The sequence below is a fragment of the Pipistrellus kuhlii genome, unplaced genomic scaffold (genome assembly GCF_014108245.1).
Source record: "Pipistrellus kuhlii isolate mPipKuh1 unplaced genomic scaffold, mPipKuh1.p scaffold_m20_p_14, whole genome shotgun sequence".
Lineage (NCBI taxonomy): Eukaryota > Metazoa > Chordata > Mammalia > Chiroptera > Vespertilionidae > Pipistrellus > Pipistrellus kuhlii.
Window position 1 is genome coordinate 29,441,597 of NW_023425449.1, and position 25,752 is coordinate 29,467,348.

The window sequence follows — 25,752 nt, forward strand, 5'->3', positions numbered from 1 at the left end:
TGTAGACTTTGTGTTTTAAAGTTACTCTGTACCTTTAGCAATATTTCCTGAAACAACTTCAGCCCAGAGCCAGCTAATGGCTTAGAGTCATTTCTGTAGATCTTGGTTTGCCTTTTTGTTCCTGTGTGGCCTTCAGAAATGTTACAGTTTGCTGTTCATAAATTGACTCACAGTTTGAAAGCATTCTTTTATAATTAAACACACATACAAAGGAGGACTCTCGCCTGGCAGAATGCACCATGAGATTAAATGGACCAAAACTTGGAGGCACCATCGGTATTAAAAATCCTAGACTCATCACCTCCAATCTACTCAGGTTGGAAAAAAATCAGGGTCAGGTTTACTATAGCTCATCTTTCTATTACATCAACAGTGTAGAAATGTTGCCAAATACATGAAAATATAATATAAAATAAACTTGACTATAAAAGGTTGTGTATTTACTTTGTGAATTGGTGTACCCATAGTCATGGAATCTTTTGAAGGTTTGGGACTTTCTGTGCATGATTGCTACAGTTTTAAATTTTGAACATTACATTTTTATCCTTGCAAGACAAGTAATGATTGCTGAATAGCTTACATTCCTGTACTTTGTATATTTCTTTAAATAACACATACATTATTTCACTTGCTCCTAACAGCAACTTGCAAAGGAAGAAAAGTGCTTTTCCCCTCATTTGAAAAGCAAATAAACCAAATCCCAGAAGTAATACAGTTTGCTCATGGTCATCTTTTAGTTAGTGGGGGGAGTTAGATTTACAACTGATATACCTAGACCATTAGAATTTCTGTTGTACCACATTATTAACTCCTTCTAAAAGGCCACCACCCCACCCCAACCCACCCCAAACATAAAACTATTTCAACTTCAGCATCCAAGGTTATCCATGTGCTTCTTCTGTAAATTTCTGACCTGGCTACAAACAAGTCTTCTTCCCTTTCAAATACCACTACAACTACTTCCTACCTTTTTAAACTAATCTCCCATACCTTCTCAGCTCTATAAATACCAGTATACCTCTTCATGAAGCATCTATTTCCCGACCAGACTAAGTTTTTTAAGATAAAGGACCCCATCCTCTTAACTTCTGTGTTCACAGTGCTTATCACACCGCACACCTGAAAAATACTTATTGAATGAAGGAAATGAAGGAATGAATTATAGAATCATAATGAGCTTTGGGAGGCATTATTTTAACCCTGGTGAGGTAGTTCAATTGGTTAGAGCGTTGTCTCCATATGCCAAGGTTGTGGGTTTGATTCCCCAGTGTAGGGACATACAAGAATCAACCAATGCACAAATAAATAAGTGAAACAACAAATTGATATTCCTCTCTCTCACACACACAATTCTTTTTTTTCCCCACACTTATTTCACATCATGATTTCTTAGTCCTTATTAAGTTTATACAATTTGGGGACATAAATACTTCCTCTTCTTTTTATTGTTGTACATGTATTAGTAGGGGTAGGAAGAACAGAATATTAGAAAATAGGCCAGGGGTGTAGGAAGTGGAAAGATAGAGTCAAAGAGAAGAGAGTGTTTATATGAACCCTTCCATAAGCAGTACCAACCAACCATATACAAAGCTGACCCCATGAAGTGTTTTCTTCTGAAAGCATGAAACAATTGGGGATCATATTCAACATATAATAATTACACAGCATCATGGTACAAGTTTCCTACCAGACATGATGAGTATATACTTCTTTTCTCCCTCTAAAAAAATCAGTAAGAAATTAAAATAAAGTAAAAAGCATTATTTTAATCAATGAACCGCCTTTGACAGGCAACGGATCTCAATAACCTATTTGAAGGAAAATGAGAGCTGAAGGCATGGATCAGAAAGACAGGTCAGAGACTAGCTAAATGGTTTTGCACAAGATGAACAAGAATTTGAGTTTTGCTAGAGAGTTAAGAAAAATAATTAGAGAAAAGGATCACTGCAATGGACAAGTTAGAGATCCCTGGTGGTTGTAGGTTCCATTTGAAGCTCTCTCCACTGCTACAGTATAAAACTCTCCACGATTCCCACCAATACCCTTCCACTCTGGTTTCAGTCAATTCCTCACACTCACAATTACTTCAGTAAACTCTTTGAAAGTTATGAGAAAAACTGAGTTTCATATCTGGGCTGACTTGATGCAGAAAATAAATAATAGTTGGAGGGAAGATGGCAGCCGAATAGTCAGTCTGCACCTCCTCCCAGGGCCAGACTGGAAATACAACTAACCTGAGCTACATTCACCTGGAATTGCTGAGGACCAGCTGAGGAGATTATATCAAGGAAGGACCGAAGGTACCTGGAGGGTGGTAGAAAGGTTGAGGTCCCAAGAGGGGTTCCATGGGCAGTAGGCCAAGAGAGAAGAGGGATCTCTCAACTGTGGGAGGGTTATTTCCCTGAGAAAATCAAGGCCCAAACTCAGGCTGGACTCCACAGCCCAAGACAACAGAGCCACGAACAGTTGCCCACGTAACATCCAGCCATGAAAGGGGGCATGGCTTCTGGCTGCTGGGGAGACCAGAGCCAATAGTAGATAAACCCTGAGGAGGGTGGGGGGGTTGTTTTGTTCTTAATCCAGAACACAAGATTTTCATTTGCAGCTACTCACCTGAGGCTTGAGTGGAGGGAGGACAGTGCTGACGCAAGGTGCCCGAGGAGAAGCTGGGCTGGGAAGCATTGGGGGAGGATGTGCAAAAGCACTAGCCTGGAGACCTCCATTCAATCGTACCACCCCAAACTGAAACAACCATTTCTCCAGAGAGAGCTGGCCTCTCCCAGAAGCCACAGATGTATCAAGAAAAGATAATACAGCCTGCCCCACCACCCTCAGTGGTCCCGCCTGCCACATCCTGCACTTGAACTTTGCAGAGGAGGAGACAGCAGCAGAAGCCATGCCCACAGGTTTGAACCCTCTCAAGGAGCATCAGTGACTGGATTGTGGGTAGGGGCCCTCCGCCCCACTATCCTGGGAACCTGACAGGTGTTTCCCTCCAACAGGTGAGCCGATAGAAACTTCTGGTATCCAGCTGATCCCACTGGATTGCATACAAGGATCTCCACCCAGACAAAAGGAGGGAAATATTCTAAGTAACTGTCAGGAGTAGCATTAGGATGGGGAAACACAATCACCATATTCCTTGAAATCTGAATAGCACCTTTCCCTCATGGGCAACCCAGGGGTCAATATTCCCATTCCACCCTTCAGAAACAGACTTTTGAGTGATTAACAGCCTGGCTGGCAGGTGAACGTGAATGGAGGCAGAGCCTGGGAAACCTGGGGAAGTTTGCTGACCTATCAGGAGGCCCTGTACTGCTAATAAACTGGCCTTACAGTGCAGCTTGGTCCCTTCTGGGCACAGTCAAATCCTGTGAAGACAGGCACGGAGTGTGGATCATTAGAAGCTTTAAACAGGTTGCTGAAAGCCCAAGGAAGAGTTTCTGACAGTGGTTAGCACCCAAGTACCTCCTGGGAAGCTCGGAATTGGCAGGCAAAACAGTCAGCTGCAGTCATCAGAAGAGCAGGATCCAAAGGGAACTCCCAGGAGGCTCTGACTCTGCTGAGACAAACACCACTTCTTCTTTTTCTTTTTTCTTTTTTCTTTTTCTTTCTACTTTATTGATTTGTTATTATTTAGTCTCTATTTTTCTTTCATATATCTAATCTTTCTCTTCCCTTTCTTACTCCATTTTCTTCTTTATCCTGCTCTCTCATCTTTTTTTTCCCTTTTCTTATCTTTGATCTATCTGCTTTCACCTCTATTTTTCTTTTCAAAATTTTTTTCTTCTTCTTTTCTTTTATACAATTTCCTTCTCCTATTTTTATTCTTTTTTTATTTAATCTCTGCCCTTCCATATTCCTTTTTATTCCCCTTTTGTTTCTCCTTGTATTTTTTCTTTCTTTTCTTCTAGCATTTTGCTCGCTTTTCTCCTTCCTAATTCTCTCTTCTTCTGTGGTTGTTTTTTGTTGTTGTTTCAGGGGTCTTATGTATGTCTTTGTTTTGTTTCTTATTTTGTTTTGTTGTATTGTGTTCTGTTTTGTCAGCACACACAATGTGGTCAGGGTGGGCCTCACAGTCAGCCAGCCTGAGAGGAGATTCCATCCACATATGGGACAACAACATTCAAGAAGCAGTTTACAATAGCACATTAATATATATATATATATATATATATATATATATATATATATATGATATAAAACAAGTTGAAGAATATACTATTGTATTTTCATAAATTGGTAGAATTAACATGATTAAAATGTCCATATTGCCCAGAACAATCTAAATATCAGTACAATCCCTATTAAATGCCAATGACATATTTCACAGATGTGGAACAAATACTCTAAAATTTTATATGGTACCAAAAAAGACCCCAAAGAGCCACAGCAATCTTGAGAAAGAACAACATTGGAGATATCACAGTAACAGATATCAAACTATACTACAAAGCCATGGCAACTAAAACAGCCTGGTACTGGCATAGGAATAGCATGTAAATTAATGGAACAGAACAGAGAATCCAGAAATTTACCCAAGCTATTATGCTCCATTGATATTTGACAAAAGAGGCAAAAGCATACAAAGGAATAAAGGAAGTCTCTTCAATAAATGCTGCTGGGAAAATTGGACAGGTACATGAAAAAAACTAGACCACCAATTTACACCATACATAAGAATAAACTGAAAATGAGTAAAAGACTTAAATGTAAGTCAGGAAACCATAAAAATGAGGGGTAAAAGCACCTTACCTCCTTTGAAAGTTATTATGAGGATCGAGTAAAATAATGTATGTGTTATTTAAAGAAATTTTAAAAATACATGAATTTAAACTATTCAGCAATAAATACTTGTCTTACTAGGATAAACATGTAATATTCAGAAATTAAAAGCTATAGTATTCATGAACAAAAAGTCCCAAGTCTTCAAAAGACTCTCTGATTATGGGTACACTGATTCACAAAATAAATAAATACAAAATCTTTTATAGTTAAGTTTATTTTACATTATATTTACATGTACTTGGCAACATTTCTACACTGTTGATGTAACAGGAAGATAAGCCGTAGTAAACCTGACTCAGAATGGAAAATCCTAGAAGAAAACATAGGTTGCAAAATAATAAACATCGCACATAGCAGAATTTTCATGGATACATCGCCTACGGCAAGAGAAACAAAGGAAAAAAATAAACAGGTGGGACTACATCAAAATAAAAAGATTTTGCACAGCAAAAGAAATCAGTATAAAAATGAAAAGGGAACTCACGGTATAGGAAAACATATTTGCCAATGATACATCTTATAAGGATTAATTTCCAAAACATATAAAGTATTCATACAATTTATTTCAATTAGAAGACAAACAATCCAATTAAAAATGGGCAGAGGACCTAAATCAACACTTCTCCAGAGAGGACATAGAAATGGCCAAGAGACATATGAAAACATGCTCAATGGCACTAGTCATCAGAGAGATGCAAAGTAAAGCAACAATGAGGTATCACCTCATACCTGAATGGCTGCCATAAATAAATCAACAACAAGTGCTGGTGAGGATATGGAGAAAAAGAAACTCATACACTGCTGGTGGGGATGCAGACTGGTGCAACCACTATGGAAAACAGTGTGGAGTTTTCTCAAAAAAATTTTAAAATGAAACTGCCTTTTGACCCAATGATCCCACTTCTGTGATTATATTCTAAGAAGCCTGAAACGCCAATCAGAAAGAAAATATGCTCCCTTATGTTCATGGCAGTATTAGTTACAATAGCTAAGATCTGGAAACAGCCCAAGAGTCCATCAGAATCATGTGCCTGGAGGGAATTTGAATGATTTAGAGAGAATGTTCACAGCATTGGGTCATTAAACAAATATGTACATGGGAATAGAAATGTCCCAGGAAAATACACAAAGCTAAACAACTGAGTGCTGCCACTCACTGCTATAAGTCACAGGAAAAGAAGCACACTGGGAGGGAACACTGGTCACTTTTCTGGAGACATACCGTGTTTGGTGTTTATATGAGAAACTGAAGAAGTCTCCAGAAGATAGTTGGGTACCAAGAGAAATTCAGAAGGAAGATCTGGGGTATCGATTTGATAGTTATAATCAAATAGATGGTACTTCGAGGCCAAAGGGTGAATGAGATCATCTAGGGAACATGTGACCATGAGCAGGAGGCAGGGTTTTGGACTGACCTTCTAGGAAAACCAAGGGTTGAGGAAAAGGTAGAGAAAGAAGTAGCTGCAAACCAGACTGAGAGGAAGAATTCAAAGAGATTGGGGGGAGGGGAGAAATCAAGAGAGAGAGTTGTCCAAAGAGCCTAGGGAAAAGTTTTTGAAGAATTAAGAAGTGATCCCAACCACAAATGTCACCCAGAGACCAAAAAGATAAATCCTGAAAGGTATCCACAGAATTTCTCTATAAAAAAGTCATTTCTGATTTTCTGAAGGAATTTCAGTAGCAGAATTAGTTAAGCTGGAAACCAGTTCAGCATACTAAAAAGCGAGAGACTGATAACGATGTAAAAAAGTAACAGGAATACATAACACAGAAAAGATATAGCTATGATAAGAACAGCATACACTAGGGGGAATGTGAAGACTCTTAAATATATGAAAGATTTGAGCCTGTTTAAATGCTGATGGGAAGGAGCTTGTAGAGAAGGAACCTGGAAGAGAGAAATAGTCATTAGTGCTAAGATCCCCCTCGTTAGGCAGGGAAAGACACAAGAACTGACCTGGGAAATGTGGGGAAATGTTATATAGTAACAGGAAGGGGAACAGGAAGGGAGGAGGGCACACCAGCCCAATGACTTCTAATCACTCTGTGGAACAGGAGCCATGCACTAGGGGGCAAAGGGGGTCCCTCAGCCTGACCTTTGCCCCCCTTCCCCCCACAACAGAGGACCCATCGGGATGTCCACCTGCCAGCTTAGGTGGACGTTCCTCTGGCAGCCTGGGAGCCCTGAGGTGATGTCCAGGTAATGGCAGGAAGCTGGCCTAAGCCATTAGTCAGACATCCTTAGCGCTGCAGCAAAAGAGGGAGAGGCTCCAGCCACTGCAGCTGCGCTGGCCAGCCATGAGCCGGCTTCTGGCTGAGTGGTGCTCCCCCAGTGGACGCACACTGACCACCAGGGGGCAGCTCCTACGTTGAGCATCTGCCCCCCTGGTGGTCAGTACGTGTCATAGCAGCCAGTTGTTCCTGGTCCTTCTGCTGTTAGGGTCAATTTGCATTTTTCCCTTTTATTATAGAGAATAGCAAAGAAGCCGTGTGACATTTACACAATGGGATACTATGCAGCTGAAAAAAGAGGGGTCTCTTCCCCTTTGGGACAGCATGAATGGACCTGGAAAATATTATGCTAAGTAGAATAAGCCAAACTGAGAAAGATAAATATCAAATGATCTCACCTAATGAATGAAAGGAATTGACCGACAAGATAAGACCCAAAGCAGGGAGGCATGGGACAGATTGACATACCTCGATGTGGGACTTGGGGGCAAGAGGAGATAAATCAAAGAACTCATATACTTATATGCATAGCCATGGACATGGGCAATAGGGAGGTGAATACCTGGGGGCAGGGAAGGGGTTGGGAGGGAGGGGAAAGGGAAATAAAATGGAAGATGTTTGTAATACTACCAACAATAATATATATTTTTAAGGAAGGAAGGAAGGAAGGAAGGAAGGAAGGAAGGAAGGAAGGAAGGAAGGAAGGAAGGAAGGAAGGAAGGGAGGGAGGGAGGGGAGAGAAAACAGGTTTTGGTGGAGTCAGAACTTTAAAAGTGTTGGAGCATGAAATATAATAACATTTGTGAAGCATGAGAGTAAGAACTGATTGGAGGCCTAGCCAGTGTTGCTCAGGGGTTGAGCATTGACCTATTATGAACCAGGAAGTCACAGTTTGATTCCCAGGCAGGGCACATGCCTGGGTTATGGGCTCAGGCCCCAGTAGGGTGCGTGCAGGAGGCAGCCACCAATGATACTCTCTCAGCATTGATGTTTCTATCTCTCTCTCCCTCTCCCTTCCTCTCTGAAATCGATAAAAAAAAGAAAAAAAGAAAAAAGAACTGACTAGAGAAAGACAGGTGAGCTACACAGTAGTATCAAAGGCACAGGAGAAGTGGAGACATAAATGTATGGATTACTCTGCCCAGTTTATTTTCTCCAGTGATATTAAGTGGCTTTGGGATAGGTATTGAAAAGGCAGATACTGTACATAAATTAATTTTTTGTGGGGGGGAGGGGGTTATGTGAATGCAATGGAAGGAAAACAGAACAAAAATGTGCAGGATTTTGGCAAGAAGATAGGTGATGAGCAGTGATGTGTCTCTGCAGAACCAGACATACAAGCACATGGCCTTCAAAGCCTTCAAGGAAAGCAGGAGGAGCTGATGTCAAGACATTCCTGATGCCACATAAAACTTATTTGGAAACAACTTTAAATTGCAAGGGCATATATTTTTGAGGGGGGAAAATTATCTTCTAGGACACATTACCTAAATAAGTGGCATCTGCATGACTAAAATTTCGTTCTTTTTGTTTAAGAAATAAAGAAAATCCAGTTATCAATTTTCTCTTAATCCATGGAATTGGGTAGTCAAATGCCCATGCAGAAGGCTTTAAGAGTACCACCTGCTTAGCACTGTTTAACAAAACATAAAAATTGGACTCTCTTATGCAAACAAATTGCATTTGAAAATATTTTTTAGACCCATCACTAATGATATAAGTTAATACTGAAGACCTTGTGGATAATTATAATTGCTGGGTCCATGATTTCAACCTCATTCATTCATTGAACAAATGCATTGTGCCTTGTAGCTGGAGACACAAATATAAAATAAAAAATAAATAAATAAATAAAACCTTTCTCCTCCTCTCAACGAGCTCACAGAAGGGACAAGGATAAACAAAGAATTCCAATCCAATAAGTGCACAAATCTTCTGAATGAGGACTGAAGAGAGCAAGGAAAAGGAGCCTGGCTCTACCTCATGAATGGAATCAAAGAAAGTTTTCATTGTAGTTCTACATGCATGGGTAGATAAACTTACTTTTGGTCAAGCAAGTGAACATACACACGTTACAAGATGAGTTGAGGCCACATTTGCATTTTCTCACAACAGTAAATATTGACAAAGGTAGACCCACCACTTCAATATCACAGCATTCTATTTTTATGTATGTGATAACATAAATCAATAAACTGAGCTTACCCTGAAATAGGTTTGCAAAAGCTTAGCATCATATTTAAAAATCAGGACTAATCTTTCTCTGTTACATTACTGTTTGATTATAGACAGCCATCTGGTAGTTTTGAGTTATAGTCAATCATAGCTTTGCTGGGAGTGGGTAGAACCCATAGCAAATCCACCCTTGCAGAACAACATAGACTAGGATTGCAAGGTGCCGTACACATGAATAATGCAAACAACAGAGCTAAGAACAATTAAATGGGAGTTTTTTTCCAATCATTATTTGAAAGCTTATGTTCTAAGGCTGTAAGTCAAGGAAGGTATTAATATACAATTCTCTGTCCAAGGTTATTCATGGCTTTTTAAGCTCATCTATAACACACTTATTAAAAAGTACAAGGTAGATATGAAATGAGGTGGTAGAACAAAAATTATATTGGAAAACATTTATTAAATACAGCATGTTATCAAGGTAGTTGAAAATACATTAATTCAGATTCTGTCGCAGGCCTAAGTACTAGTAGAAAATTTGGCATGATATGATACAGTAACTCTTTCCTGGTCACATTTAGTGAGTTATTTCTTCAGTCTTTGTGGATTAGTGACTACAACCCAATAAAACTGGCTCCATCCTGAGAAACTTCAATTCTCTCATTCATTAGTAGTTGTGATCCTGGTAAACAACTACCTTTGGTCCTTGAAGATTTCACATTGTCTGTTCCTATAAACCTTTTTTTTTTCTTTTTCAGAAATTTTTTTTTAATTTTGTTGAATTGATTGGGATGACACCTATACTATATATAAAACTCTAATAAGCAAATAGACCCAACAGTGAAACAACAGAACAACTGAGCAACAGATAACTGAACAAGAGAACCTGTCGGTATGATGTGTGCTGACCACCGGAGGGCACACGTTGGCTGTGACAGGATGGTAGAGCAGGTGAGCAGGGACACCAGGCCAAGGTGGGGTGCCAGCTGCTGTCATTGGGGCAAGCCTCTGGTGGTTACTGAAAATTCTTTTTTCCCACGCTCCATTGTCCTGCCCAGCACTCACACCTGCTGCCAGCACTGGCTCTGTTCTCACCTGCTACTGGTGCCCAGTGCCAGCCCTGATTGCTCAGCGCCATCAGTGGGTGGGAGCAGTGGCTGCTGGCCCCAATTGCCAGTCAAGGCTTCTCTACCTCCTCCTGTTCCTTAGGGGCAATCGGGGCTGGCAACCACTGCTCACACCTGCTGCCAGTGATGGTTCCACTCACACCCGCTGCCAGCTCCAGAGCCACTGCTCACAACTGCTGCCAACACCTGGTGATAGTTGAGATTGCTTGACAACATCAGCAGATGTGAGTGGCAGCTGCCAGCCCTGATCACCCCTTACAAAGGGCTCCCTTATAAGCTTCCATGACATTCCTCTATCATTCTAATTTATTTAGCATTTGCTTGCCTGGCCCTCTATTTAAATAGTCTTCTGGAGAGCATATATTTCACCCTTTATTTCTTTATAACCAGCACCAGATATAGTAGCAGTTACAAATAAAAGTGTAATGAACACATGCCTTAATAGAGGGATGTATTTTATTCCTTTGACCCAGAGATTCATTGAAATAACTACAAAATGTCTGGAATGCACTTTATATGTTGTAAACAAATGTGTACAGTACTTTACATTTCTGTATTAGAAAAATAACTACATTGAAAAATATACTGTTAAAACAATATCACTCAAGTTTTATTCAATGAGAAAGAGTACATAACTTTACTCTCATGTAGGGAATGTCTCTTTTTTTTATCTTAAACAGTAGATTTGAAAGTTATTTATAAGAGTAGATGGTTATACAGACATTTATGTTGACATGGTGTATTTTGACATAATAATCATGCATTTAAAAGGTTATTCATCCAGTTTTCATTTCCAAGTCAGCTGACTCATTACTTGATCCCCACTCTTTAAATAATACTATTCTTTTTAAGGCCACAAACTGCCTTCGAATCTCAGAACCAAGTCAAGATTTCGCTGTCATTCAATTCCAACTTGGTGATGCTTTTTCTACCACTTTCTTTTAAATCCAGTACCTCTTCTTTCAAAAATTTTGCCTAGATGCTTTCCAGACTCAACAGATTCTTCTCTCATCTCCCACAGCTTTCCATAGTCACAGCCAACATGGGTTATTTCTTTACCCATCTGTGCTGTCCTTCTCTTCAACCTTCTCACTCACTTTTAATTCCTTCCTCGAGCTATTCTAGTTTTTCACATAACTTGCCAACTCCAAGTGCAAAGTTGTTCCACTCCAGGTAAAAGCATCACTGTTGCAAAGGCTTTCTGGCACAGGAGTACAGAATGGAAGAGAATACTGACATTCTGAAATCCAAATAATACTCTCAATATTCCTGCCCAGGGGAACTCTCAATCTTTATTCAAATCTTACAGAGAGACATTTTCAATAAACCTTTCAATTTAAATCTGTAAGTCATAGTGAAGGTCAATGCCAACCTCAACCAGGTTCAAGTCCTCCCTGGTCAGCCTCCCTCTTGTAAGTCAGAACCACTTGAAGACTTAGGAGAACTGGTGGTATATCTGGCCTGGCATCCCTTTTCTTATTCCAGCAGCTAGGATAAATTCTCTTATTCAGTCTTCCCTTAGTCTGAGACCAAACCAGATTTTCAGCTTCAATAGAAAATACTTTTGTAACTTCTTTGACCTAGACCCTGGGCCCCAGTTCTGATGTTTGAGTGTGTGATTTAATACTGCACCTGTATTTGACTTAGGTTGAGATGATTAATTTTATATCTGAAATTGACTAGGCCAGTGGTCGGCAAACCACGGCTCGTGAGCAACATGTGGCTCTTTGGCTTCTTGAGTGTTCTAAAGCCACTTCTTTAAAATAGACTCTCCCAGGGCAAAAACTAACTTCTGTGCATGGGCCACAATGTTTCAATCGCACTGTACATGCACGCCCACACGTGGTATTTTGTGGAAGAGCTACACTCAAAAGCCTAGAACCCCAGGTGGCTCTCGAGCCGTGGTTTGCTGACCACTGGACTAGGCATGGGCTGCCCAGATATTAGGTTAAACTTTATTCTAGGCATGTCTGTGAAAGTATTTCTAGACAGTTTTTTCTCCATCAAAAATGAATACTCTCCCAGGCCTGCAACTCTGCCAAGACCGAATTCATAATAGTCATGCATTTAAAAGGTTATTCTGGTCTATAATAAATGTAATTTAGAAGCCAGTAACTATGCAATTCCTAAGAGTTAAATATCCTATTTAACACAAAATGCCAGCCCAAACCTTTTAAATGAGCAAATCTTCATGAACTTTGTCAGTGTAATTTTGTTCTGGAAACACCAAAAATTTAACTTTTTAAATTTATAAACCTATTTAATTTTTTCTAATTATATTAATGCTTTTTTTTTTTTGGTACTTTTAAGCAATACAAAATAAGAAACAGGCCCTAAAATAAAGGACAGTTAATTACCAATGATAAAAAGTGCAATTTAAAACAATTTAATTTCGATGTACAAATACATATAAAGTATTATATGTGCATATATATATATATATATATATATATATATATATACTTAAAATACTTTTAAAATATTACAATCTAATTATAATTAGGTTTGTGCTTCAATAACACATATTAAGGACTACTCAGGTCAAGAAGGTCAAGGAAGGCTTCTCTCCAAAATGCAGTAAGTCAGAGAAATTAGAGAAGATAGCAATTGAAAGAAGAAATCAAGTTCGGCTGGTGTGACTCAGTGGTTGAGCATGGACCCATGAACCAGGAGGTCACAATTCAATTCCTGGTCAGAGCACATGCCCAGTTTGCGGGCTTGAGTCCCAGCAGGGAGTGCTCAGGAGGCAACTGATCAATGATTCTCTCTTGTCATTGATGTTTATATCTCTCCCTCCCTCTCCCTTCTGCTCTCTTAAATCAATAAAATGCTTTTTAAAGAAGCAATCAAGACATATAGAAATGTTTACTATAGTTAAAATGGCAAAATTCTCAAAATCAGGTGGGTTTTGACAAAAGTATACACATAAGAAAAGAGCAAAAGAAAAATTGAATATTAACACCCATCTTCATTTCTGTGACTTGAAGACAAAAGGAACATGGCAGTATTTAATAATAAAGTTTAATATATTTTTATATATAAATAGATTGTTTTTTACCCCAGCCACCTTCATCCAGCTCCTGATTCCTATGGGGGATTGGTCTGAGTCTGAGAACTAACTGAGTGGGCTTTGTGAGACAGGTTGTTGGACCAAAAGTCATGGGTACTCCTAAGAAGGAACAACAGAGCTGAGTGGAACACCCCTAGCCCAGTCCTCAGGCTTAGCTTTTATCTATCTACTAGAGGCCTGGTGCATGAATTCAAAAACGGGTGTGGTCCCTTGGTCTGGCCACCTCACCTAGTCCCAATCAGGGCTGGCTGGCAGGGAGAGAGGGACCATGCGAGGTTGGCAGGCAGCTCCTGCATAGAGAATCTGCCCCCTGGTGGTCAGTGTGTATCATAGCTACCAGCCAGTTGTCTGGTTGTCTGGTTGTCTGATCATAACAGTTGCTTAGGCTTTTATATTATAGACTAGAACCCCAGTGCATGACATTTGTTCATTGCCAGGGTGGGGGGAGGGAGTCTCTCAGCCCAGCTTGTGCCCTTTCACAGTCCAGGAGCCTTTGGGAGATGTCTGACTGAAGGCTTAGGCACGCTTCCCATGGGGAGTCATACATCCTTAGTGCTGCCATCATTGCCGCAGCACCCGCCAGCCATGAGCCTAGTTTCTGGGAGTACACTGACCACCAGGGGGCAGATGCTCAATACAGGAGCTGCCCCCTGGTGGTCAGTGTGGATCATAGAGATCAGTCGTTCACCATTCAGTCAATTTGCATATTACCCTTTTATTATATAGGATTAATAGAGGCCCATTGCACGAAGATTCATGTAAGAATAGGCCTTCCTTTCCCTAGTTTTGCTTCCAGCCACCTGGGAGCCTGTAAGTCCTCACTCCTGGCTGGAGCATCACTCCTGTAGCTCCCTCCAACCCCTGCCCTCCCTCTCATAGCAAGTATCCCACCCTGCCTGCAGCTCTGTGCCTGTATATGCAAATTAACCCACCATCTTTGTTCGGTTAATTTGCATATTCACTCCTAATTGGCTGATGGTTAATGTGAAGGTGTGGTCAATTTGAATATTTCTCTTTTATTAGTGTAGATTTCTAACTTCTTTCCTAAATAGTCATAGAATGTAAATAAATCAACTGTATTTTCTCATCGGCGTCTCAAATGTTTGCCACTCACCACCACATTCCCTGAGACACTGTGGATACTAAACAGTACTTTCTTGAGATTTCTTCCCCAAATTTAAGATTTGTCTTCATAAAATAAAGAATTCCTTTGCCTATCAGTTTGCTTTATTTCTACATAGTTTATTATTTCAAATAACACCAATATTCATTTGAGACAGGAAGCCAGAATATTTATTTAAAGAATCCCATCTGGTGCCAAGTTACTTGCCAATGGAAAGGTGATAAACATAGTTACTTGTAAGTTTTAATTCAATGTATTATTTATGATGTTTTAAGTAGTCATTAAACACACAAAATTTATTTTTACTTTATAATAATTGAGGTATCTTTTATTTTTTTTATTTTTTTATTTTAATATTTTATTGATTTTGTACAGAGAGGAAGGGAGAGAGATAGAGAGTTAGAAACATCGAACAGAGAGAGTCATCGATCAGCTGCCTCTTGCACACCCCCTACTGGGGATAAGCCCGCAACCAAGGTACATGCCCTTGACCGGAATCAAACCCAGGACCCTTCAGTCCCCAAGCCGACACTCTATCCATTGAGCCAAACCGGTCTCGGCGATAATTGAGGTATCTTTTAAACCTTTAAAAGTGGGAATGTCAAACTTCTGATTATTTAGGTTCTATACTTGTTTAACATTTAATATTAAAAAATGATAATATTTAAGTTAAGAGCAGGAAATATTGTTAAATAAAAGCAGAGGAGAAGCCAGAGGGCATGGCTTCTTTTTATCAGATACAAGGTACTCACGTGAAAAAAAAAATTTTTTTTCTTTCAATCTATTTTTCTCTTTTATCTTTCCCTTGTTATCTTTCTTCTTTTCTCTAAGCAATTTTTCCTAATTATTCTTTATGTCCTGCCATTTTTCCTGTTTTCCCACTAATCTTCAAAAAAAGATTAACTGATATAGCAAGAAAATTAAAATTTGGGGTAATATACAAAACATTTTTGTTCGTATTTTATGTATATATGTAATCATAGAGTTTTCTTATAGTTTTTTTCTTCTCACATTAGTTGTTAAAGATGGGAAAAGAGTCTTATTTCCTTACAGTGTTGATATCTGGCAAGCCAATGCTAAGCCAGATTTCCACAGAAAATTAAGAGAACCTTCCCAGGGAAACACACTTATTGTTTGCTTTTCCTAAGGAAAGTTAAAAGGACAAAGGAGGTCTACTTTTTAGAATAAAAGTAAAAGGTAAATGCTTAGAGTAACTTCCAATAACTATCTCAGCAACAAAGTCAAGATTAGCAAACATGCTTTAAAAGACTATCATGATGTCCTCCATACTCAATGCATCAATGACTTTCCGCAGCCTTTAAAATGAAATCCAACCTGGTCTCCATGACATGACTCTTGCTTTCAAACCAACCTTATCTTCCTTACCTCTCTCCTTCATTCTCTGTATTCCAGCCACATGAAACTTTTAGTTCCTCAAAGGGCTTTATACTTACTCTTCTCTCTGACTAGGATGCTCTGCCATCATTAGCCTCTTCCCATTCCTCAGGTTTTAGAAGAAATGACACCTCTACACAGCACTTATTATATCTGTAATTATCCTTTTTATTCATTTTTTTGCTACTATCTGTCCTTTCCCACCCTAGTCTTCCACATACAATAAAATGGCAGGACTCTGTCTATTCTTATATGCTGACTCTCCAGAATCTAGAGAATATGAGGTGCCCACTACAGATTTCTTGAACAAATGGGCACAAATATGTATTTAATGTCTATTACAGGACTAGACATTTATAGTAAACACTTAGCAGGCGATGACCACATCTTCTTAGGAGGGAATTTTATATGGTACCCTGTAAGGTAGCACATAACTACAACTACAATAAATGTTATTACAAATTTTGAAAACTATCAGGACCATCAAAGGGACTTCAGAGTCTCAGTTTGTGGTGGGAAATCAAGTCAAAGAAGCAGCCACAAAAATTTCTGACAAATTGGCACATTAGAATAGGAACCTATGTAAGTATGGCTTTAAGTCATATTAATAAGATGTGGGAATTTTTTCCCCCCCTGAAAATGCTTTAAAAAATCTAAAAATTTTTAATGCCATTTGCAAAGAGCAGCCTCTGCTGCATTTATTTCCCTGTGTTTTCTAAGCACCCACAGATTTCAGTAGTTCCTTTCTTAAGAGGCTCATGATGCCTAGATAATCATATGATCAAGAGAATTAAGCTTAATAATTCCACCAGGAGAAAGTCCAACTGAGGTAATGTATCTGAATTTAGTACCTAAATTAAAAGTTTGAGACTCAGCTTTCCCAGAAGTAATTTCTTCTCTCATCAGGGAATGTATATGCTATAAATAAGATTATGTAGCACAAAAGCTAATTGTTTGAGAACACCTAATTGAAAGTAAAAGCTAATGAGAGGGTCGCATTAGCGACTTAATGTCAGTGGCCACATTAGAATCCTACATTTATACAAACCTGGTTTATTTCCTCTTTCACGGATGGCATTAGTGGATAAGTAAATTATTCTGGAATAGCTGTAACAGCCGATGCATGCTGGATCTAGATCAAAGGACATTAAAGAATATAACAAGCCAAAACCGGTTTGGCTCAGTGGATAGAGTGTCAGCCTGTGGACTGAAAGGTCCCGGGTTCGATTCTGATCAAGGGCAGGTACCTTGGTTGCGGGCATGTCCCCAGTAGGGGGTGTGCAAGAGGCAGTTGATCGATGATTCTCTCTCATTGATGTTTCTTACTCTCGATCCCTCTCTCTTCCTCTCTGTAAAAAATCAGTGAAATTATATATTTTTTTAAAAGAATATAACAAAGAAAGCACCACTCCTACCTCACAGATTTCTAAAACTAAGGTATGATTCTGCCTGAACTAAAAGAAATAAAGGATTGTTGAAAGAATCCATGAATAAAGAGCAACTAGTGGAATCCATTGTTTTAAACTTCAAGCTTATGGAAAACCATGGACAAATAAGAAAGCTAAAAAGTTAAAATGTTGGCTTCTCCCACAGCCTCTGCATTATACTAATGTGTTCTGCACAGGGTGGGAATCAGGTTTAAAAATGAGAAAGTGTTTCCTTTCATCAACAAACCTGGCCTTGAATAGAGGCTTACAAAACAGATTCACACATCCCTGTCTGACAAGATGTTCACTGATAATTTTAGCAGTGCTGAAAAACTTATTGATACACTTTTCCCTCTTAAAAAAGCATCTTAAACTCATGGAGCGAGGAGGGGGAGAGGAGAAGAAATCAAGTAAAACAGCCACTGGGAAATTTGAAACTTTGCAAGAAAATGGGCGTATGATGTAGGATAACTTCTGAAAAGGTCAGACAATGTGGTGATGCTTATGAACAATAGCCTTATTATCAGCAATTTCAACACAAAACTGTTAAACTATTTGCGATATGTTCACAACAGATTGATCTTCTTTAGTTAAAAAATTACAGAATAAAATGACAAATGCTCTAGATGTGTATAGATGCGTGGGGTCTCTCAGCAGAGGCATCCGACTTCCTTACGTGACTATTGAACACAAAGTGGAGCCGACAGTGACAGGTTTTGGTGAACTGCTTTAGTCATTAAAGGCAGTTTCATTACTTGTTAAGTATTTACTATTCATACCCTAATGAAAGAATAGATTTAGGTATCTAATTCTGCTGGGTGTTGGTGATTTGGCAATCTAAAAACATATCTTCTTTGTATAAGAATTTCTAAAACATATTAGTATGTTGATTTGTTCACTAAACCACTCATCTATTCAAAGGCAGCTATGAAGAAAGGCACAGATACCTGCAATGGATGATGGGTATTATATTCCTATGTTCTACCTTGTTTCTCTGAAAATAAGACCTACTTACAGGTTTCCTTCTGAGTAAAATATAAGGCATCCCCCCAAAAATAAGGCCCCCCTAGGCTTTGTCTCGGAAACTTTGTGAAACCTAAACTGCAAGAAGTTGTGACTTGGGTGAAGAATTCATGGGAGAAAATCATTGACAGTTGCATTACAAATGCACTGTGAGCAGGTTACCTTGACAAGAAGTACTCATTTAAAGACAGTGCTATTGCTAAACATGAGATATTTGGTCCACTGATTCTGAAAGAAATGGAGTCACAAGAAATTCACCAGGAAATTCAGGAATTGGATTGTTATGATGATGTTCCAGAAGATGATGACATGATCGTCACTGAATAAATGATACTGTAGGATTCACAGTTTGTCTGGTTTGTGTTGACAACTACCGTACTACCGTACCGTATACAGATAATAAATTTCCTTTATTTTCATTTAACAATAAATGTGTACCATATTCTTCTTCATGGAAAAATAAGACATCCCCTGAAAATAAGATCTAGCACATCTTTGGGAGCAAAAAATAATATAAGACACTGTCTTATTTTTGGGGAAACAGGGTAGCATTATTCCTTTCTTTTCAGTGTTATAAATTATACATTTCCCTCAAAAGGAGATTAAGTATAATTTCTCTTTTTTTTTTTTGGGGGGGGGGGAGAGTCGGGGGAAGGGATCCAGCCCAAATAATCTAAAAGGAAAGAATTTTTTTAAAAAAAGCTAAATCTTACTCCATCAGGAAAGTCAAGCGAGGAGTAGAGGTGGGGAGGGAATTGTCAGGAACCCATGGTATCTTTAGTAAGCAAAATGGCTGCAACCCTAGACACATATTTAGGTCAGAAAATTTATTTTCAGGACTTATCTGTGGGGATGATGCTTCTAATTTATCATCAGATATCTTAGGACTTTGGGGAAAGTGTCCTTGAGAGCAAGTGCTCTGAAAATGACAATAGTTCAGTGAGAACGTGTAAATTAGAGACAGTCACAAGTTACTCTTGGACCGCTATTACATGAGATCTTGAAAGCCACCCCCACCTCTACCTAAAAGCTTCTAGTGGCATAAGTAAATACTAGTGGATAGATGCCAGGTAGATAGATGATAGATAGATAGATAGATAGATAGATAAGTAAAAGCTACTAGTGGCATTCATCACCACCTTGGCTTTAATCATATAAGAGCCTAAAAGTCATAGTGTTCAGAATGTTTTGAGGATATAAAAGTGATCCTTCTCTTTGACATCTGAAAAATTACATGCAAAGTATATTAAAAAATAAATACCTGCCTCACCGCATCCCAAGGATCCTTTTTAAGCTTTATATGTTTATGCTGGATTATTGTCATTTAGGTATTATGCTCCCCAGAATATTTTTTAAATATCTAAAAAATTGTATATATTATAAATTATATCATTTATTCACCTGACTTTGTAAATTGAGTTTATGTTTAAGTTTGTAGTTTTATACTGAATTATAGCACAGATAAATTTGAGAGTTTATACTTAGAGTGACATCATTACTGAAGAATAACTTTTAAAATTAAATAAATGTCTCAGTTTGCATTAAAAATGTACTCGTGATTCTAAATTAAATACTAAAAGTTGATAATATCTGATGAAAAATAGTCCATAAACATAACTCTAATGACAAAATTGGGGACAAAAAATTAAACCAACAAAAGCTATTCTACAGATACCAAGAGGATTCCTATAACTAACTATGGGCCCAAAAGCTGTCACAGTTTTCTATGCTACCACATACCAAACCTTAACTGGGGAAAGAATTAGAATTCCATCACACAAACCAATAATACTAAAGGAATATCAAATTCCCAGATCATGGACAGACTTTTTTTTTTTAATGCAGAAAAATGCAGACCTACATTTTAGTGAAGTGGATGATTAATAATAACAATAAAAATAAATAAAAACCATATACCCAAGAGAATGTAAAACTAAATACTGCATAACTATTTAGGTCAGCTATTTTTCTGTCTCTTCAGAATTAAAATCATTAACATAAACATAGTTATTTCATACGAAGGCAGGCCAGCCCCTTCAATGTCAACCCAGTTTAAAACTGGCACATAATATTTAGACATACCATTCATTATACAAACTATTATATTCTCTACCAGCTCTGAACTGAATGCTTGTGGGTCCCATCCAAAAAAAATCTAATTCTTAATGTAATAATATTGGAGGTGGCACCTTTGGAAAGTAACTTATGAAGATAGAGCCCTCATTAATAGAATTAATATCCCTACAAGAGAAGACATGAGAAAGATCATCTCTCCCATGTGAAGATACTACAAGAAAATAAGAATATGGCTCGCTACAAACTAGGGAGAGGGTTCTCACAAGACATCAGACCTGCCAGTGTCTTCACCTTGATCTTGGGCTTCCTAGACCCCAGAACCATTCAAAGTAAAATTTGTTGTTAAAGCCACCAAGTCTATGGTATCTCTGTTATAGCAGCCCAAACTAAGACACAACCAAACCAATGTATTTCAGGTTAATGTTGAGAAAATAGTTATCCATTTCTATTTTAAAGAATTGTCATAGACAACACTTACAATGCAACTAATAAGGTTATAGTATATTTAGGTAATATATGAAGAAGAAGAGGCCAATACCAAACATAGATAACTATCTAGAATTTAAAGCCATTTTTTCCTTGTGTACATAATGGATTCAATCCTCTTTACTAAGCATGAAGAAAAAGATTATATGGAAAGATATAAGCATAACCTACTCTAGTGTATAGGCCTTTGGTACTGTGTCACTTAGCACCTCTTTACCTTACAATTCAGATTATATAGCGAGATATATAATACTACCTTTATTAAAGCTTACATTCAGAAAATGTTTGCTGGCCCCCTCCTATGTGCCAGGCATCCATTCAAAAAGCCAAGGAACATAGGAGTACAATCAATAGGTCTCTCTCCTTGTAGAACTTACATAGCAAGGGGAGGGAAGACATTACACATACAAAAAAATATGTAAAGATAATCATAGACTGTGATAAATTTGATAAAAGAAAGGAAAAAAGAACTGGTATGATAAATAGTGACTTTAAATAATATAGTCAAGAAAAGCTTATTTTGGCCCTAGCTGGTTTGGTTCAGTAGATAGAGTGTCGGCCTACAAACTGAAGGGTCCCAGGTTTGATTTCTGCTAAGGACACATACTGGGGTTGCAGGCTCGATCCCCAGTAGAGGGCAAGCAGGAAGCAATCTATCAATGATTATCTCTCATCATTAGTTGTTGTTGTTTTTTTCTCTCTCTCCTTTCCTCTCTGAAATCAATAAAAATATTTTTTTAAAGAAATGCTTATTTTGAAAGGTAAAGAATGAGAAGGCAGCTTGTAGAAACTAAAAAAAAAAAAAAAAAAAAAAAAGACTTCTAAGTACAATTGCAAAGGCCTCAAGGCAAGTACTAATTTGATTTTTTTTTTTTTTCAGAAATGTTAAAAAGCTAAAATGGCTGGAGAAAAATTCTGTTTGGGATTTGTTCTTTCAGCAATACTACTTGCCTTCCCATGATAAAAATCTAGAAAAACTGTACAAAATATGGGGGAGAACTCCACCTGTTTTCAAACATTGAAAAACAGTGTAAAAGTGTGGTCCTTAATAGAAGGAAAACAAATGAGGTGACTCTACCATTAAAGTTTACAGACCATTTCTCGTAGGAGGAAGAACACAAGCTGAGCACAGGGAGATTCAAGGAGTTGTGCTTGGAATAAAAGACTATCAGAGAGAAGAGAACTATATGTAAAAGGCTCCAGAAATCTAAATAGGGATGTTCTTGTGTCCTGTTTGAATATAAAACTGCATTATGTGCAAGATAAAACTCTGTGAAGCCGAACAATAACACTCAAGGAACTAAACAATTTCCAGTGCTCATGCAGAGAAGGAAGACATTTAAATTTCCACAAGCCAAATGGAGAGAGCATGTTGAATACCTAGAGCATTCACTAGAACTGTTCATAGAGAAGGGTCATGCATTAGAAATAATCCTAGAATAAAGACCTCTCTAGATCCATAAAAAGATTAAGTTGTACTGCAAGTAAATTAATTACCTGCCAAAACAAGAAAACTATTAAAGAAAAATAATGTTCAAGACATATGAAGAAGCAGCAAAAAATTTTTAACATTTAAGGAACCGCATTCCTTTTTTTTTTTCTTTTGTTTTAATTTTTTTTCATTGATTTCAGAGAGGCAGGGAGAGGAAGAGAAAGAAACACCAATGATGAGAGAGAATCATTGATTGGCTGCCTCCTGCATGCCCTCCCTATTAGAGGATTGGGGCATTGAGCCCACAACCCAGGCCTGTGCCCTTGGCCAGAATCGAACCTGGGACTCTTGAGTCTGCAGACTGTCACTCTATCCACTGAGCCAAACCAGCTAGGGAAAGAAGCAGCAAATTTTAACCCATAGCCAGAAGTCAAACCAGTCAATAGAAGCAGACCCATTAATGACAAAGATGATGGACTTAGTAATCAAGAATTTTAAAAGAAGTTTTATAAATATACTCAAGATTTTAAATAAGTACCTGAACATAAAAGGGGGGGGGGGTGGATAAAACTATTATTGAATTTCAAGAAATGAAAAGCACAATTTCTGAAATAATTTTAATATATGGGTATATCCAACACTGCAGAAATAAAGATAGCAAATTTGAAAATATAACATTACAAACTATCAAATCTGAATGAAGCACAGAGCAATAAAATGCTAGGAAAAATTCCCATGGAATAAAATTAACACTCTCAATGATCTGTATGACAATATCAACTGGTCTAAAATACATGTAATTGGAGATACATAAAGTGGAAAGCAGAAAACTAACTCAAGAAATTGCTAAAATTTTTCCAAATGTGATGAAAACTAAAAACACAGATACAATAAGCTCATCAAACTCTAATCAAAATAACACAAGGAAACTCACAACAAGAAGCATTGTGATTAAATTGTTGAAATCCAGTGATAAAGACAAAGTTTTAAAAAGCAAGCAGACAAGACATTGCATAGAGGAGATCAAAGATAAGAATAATTACCAATTTTTAACAAGAAACATTGTGAGCAAGAAAATGTGTCAAGCTGAAATTCTATATTCAGCCAAAATACTTACAAAAATGGAAATGCAATAGATACTTCCAGACAATCAAAAGCTGAGAGAATTTGAAACTAGTATGCCTGCACTACAATAAGTGACAAAGAAAATTATTTGGATTGAAGAAAAATAATATGATATAGATATTAGGATCTATCCGAATAAATAGTAAACAAAAGGTATCCATATTAAAAAACATGATATTTTCTTTGAAAAAAAAAAATCTCATTTGCTAAAATTTCTTTAAAAGGGTCCACCACCCAGAACTGAAATATCATTGCTGACAAGTACACATAAGGAACTGTTTGACATTGAAATTGGGACTTAAGAACTGTTGGCCCAGAAAGAAACTCACTACAGACTGATTCATTTGCCTCTCAGCATAACCATAATGGCTTGTCTCATTTTTGGTTCTTATAAGTGTATTTCTAGTATCACATGATCTCACTCATCTAATGGAAATAATGAACAACATAAACTAATAGAAAAAAAAAAAAAAAAAAAACCCAGACCCGGAGACAGGGAAGCATCTATCAGACTGTCAAACCTCAGAGGGAAGGTAGGGGAGGGTGGGGATATTAGAGGGAGAGATCAACCAAAGGACTTATATGCATGCATATAGGCCTAACCAGTGGTCACAGACCACAGACATCAGGGAGGTGAGAGCATCTGTGGGGAGAGGTTTGGGATGGGAATGGGGGAATGAGGACAAATATGTGATACCTTAATCAATAAAGAAAATTTTAAAAATAAATTAATAAAATTTATTTAAAAGGCATGTGTATTTCATATCAGTCTTAGATGATGAACTAGCCCATGTTCTCTTCAACTGAGATAATTCTGTGGATTATTCTGGGATGTCAGAATGACTGGGCTAGAGAATGTATGTATTTAGCATTTTAATGAATTATAAGTATAAGCAAATACACTACATTTACTAGTGTTTACCATATGCCCTCCTCCCCAATGTTGTTTACAAAATAGCTTATTTGTTTGTGTATATCCTTTCAACTCTGACATCTCTGTCCTTGCTGACCACAGATATTGCTGTTCCATTCAGTGCTTTCCATCCCTCCTCACAACAGGTGTTCATTTCAGTAACAGTTTCTGCCTCCTTGCTCTAATCAATAATGACTATAGCCTTCAATGTCTTCTATCAGGCCAAAATAAAAGTTATATGGATTTGGTAAGTTTACAGATCTATAATGCATATAGGATATGCCCTTCTATAAAGTAAGCTTAAAATCTTTCTTCTCATATCCAAGAATTTACAGCATTGAGCTTTTCTTCAAGTCAACCTGTATCACTGTTTTGCAATAACTGTGAATGGCTAACTCCCCTAAGAGACTTCTCATTTGGGTTTTAGGGCATTGTGCATAGGAAAACAAAATCTAATAAGTACGCCACCAAGATTGGACACTACTCTTGAAGCATGATACAAACAATACTGTGACATTTCCCCAACTATAAGTAGTCCTTAACTTTGTACCAGACAAATAATGTCAAGAAATAATATTTCTGCTGAACTGTAACACTTTCAAATACAACCACATATCCTTATCTTCAATTTTGATTGCTTTTAATTTTTTTCTTAATTATTTCCCACTGATATCCCATCAAAGGGAGTTAACATGTTAAAAACTTAATAGATCTGCCCACTCAAGTGTTATGCCAGGTCTTCACAGTCTCAACCAGAATAACAATGCCATTTTTGTTTTTAGCTGAAAAATTAAACTAGTTTTTGACTAAAACATTTATAAAATCAACACATAAAGATGACATTCTTGAGATTAGTTATTACATTGTGTTGCAACTCATGAAAAAAAAATGAAGCAAGTTATATAACTGAAAAGTTATACTTAATAATGAGGCATTGTAGATTAAAATAATTTGGTTGCAATAAAATATTTAAATTATTTTCCGCAAGGAAATAGAGCATTAGCTGCTAAATAATAAAAAAACTTAATTTGATAAAATGAAAATAAAAATGAGTAACCTAAATAAGATTATCCTAATTGTCCCCTAAACCCTTACTACTCAAAGCATGATCCATGCATCTTACCAGAGAGTTTATTAGAATCTCTAACTGCAGACCCACAGAATTAGAATCTGTGTAACAAGATTCCCAAGTGATTCCTCTGTACATTAAGGTTTGAAAAACATTATAATAAAAAAAATCATCTAATTTAAATTGTGGTGCCAACTCAAAATATCAGAATACTAACACCACCAAGTTTCATAAAGTATTCAAAAACATTAACTGATATTTTAATTTTCTAACATCAAAAAGCAAACAAGC

The 25,752-nt window shown here is 37.6% G+C and overlaps 1 long non-coding RNA gene across 1 annotated transcript; it reads right to left on the bottom strand.

The window, feature by feature from the left end:
* Nucleotides 1-1,454: 1,454 nt before the first annotated feature.
* On the bottom strand, nucleotides 1,455-6,379 carry LOC118718311. Its single transcript, XR_004987762.1, has 4 exons — nucleotides 6,369-6,379; nucleotides 3,807-3,812; nucleotides 3,576-3,583; nucleotides 1,455-1,718 (listed from the first exon to the last, which is right to left on the bottom strand). It is a non-coding gene; the product is annotated as an uncharacterized LOC118718311 (long non-coding RNA).
* Between the last annotated feature and the right edge of the window lie 19,373 nt (nucleotides 6,380-25,752).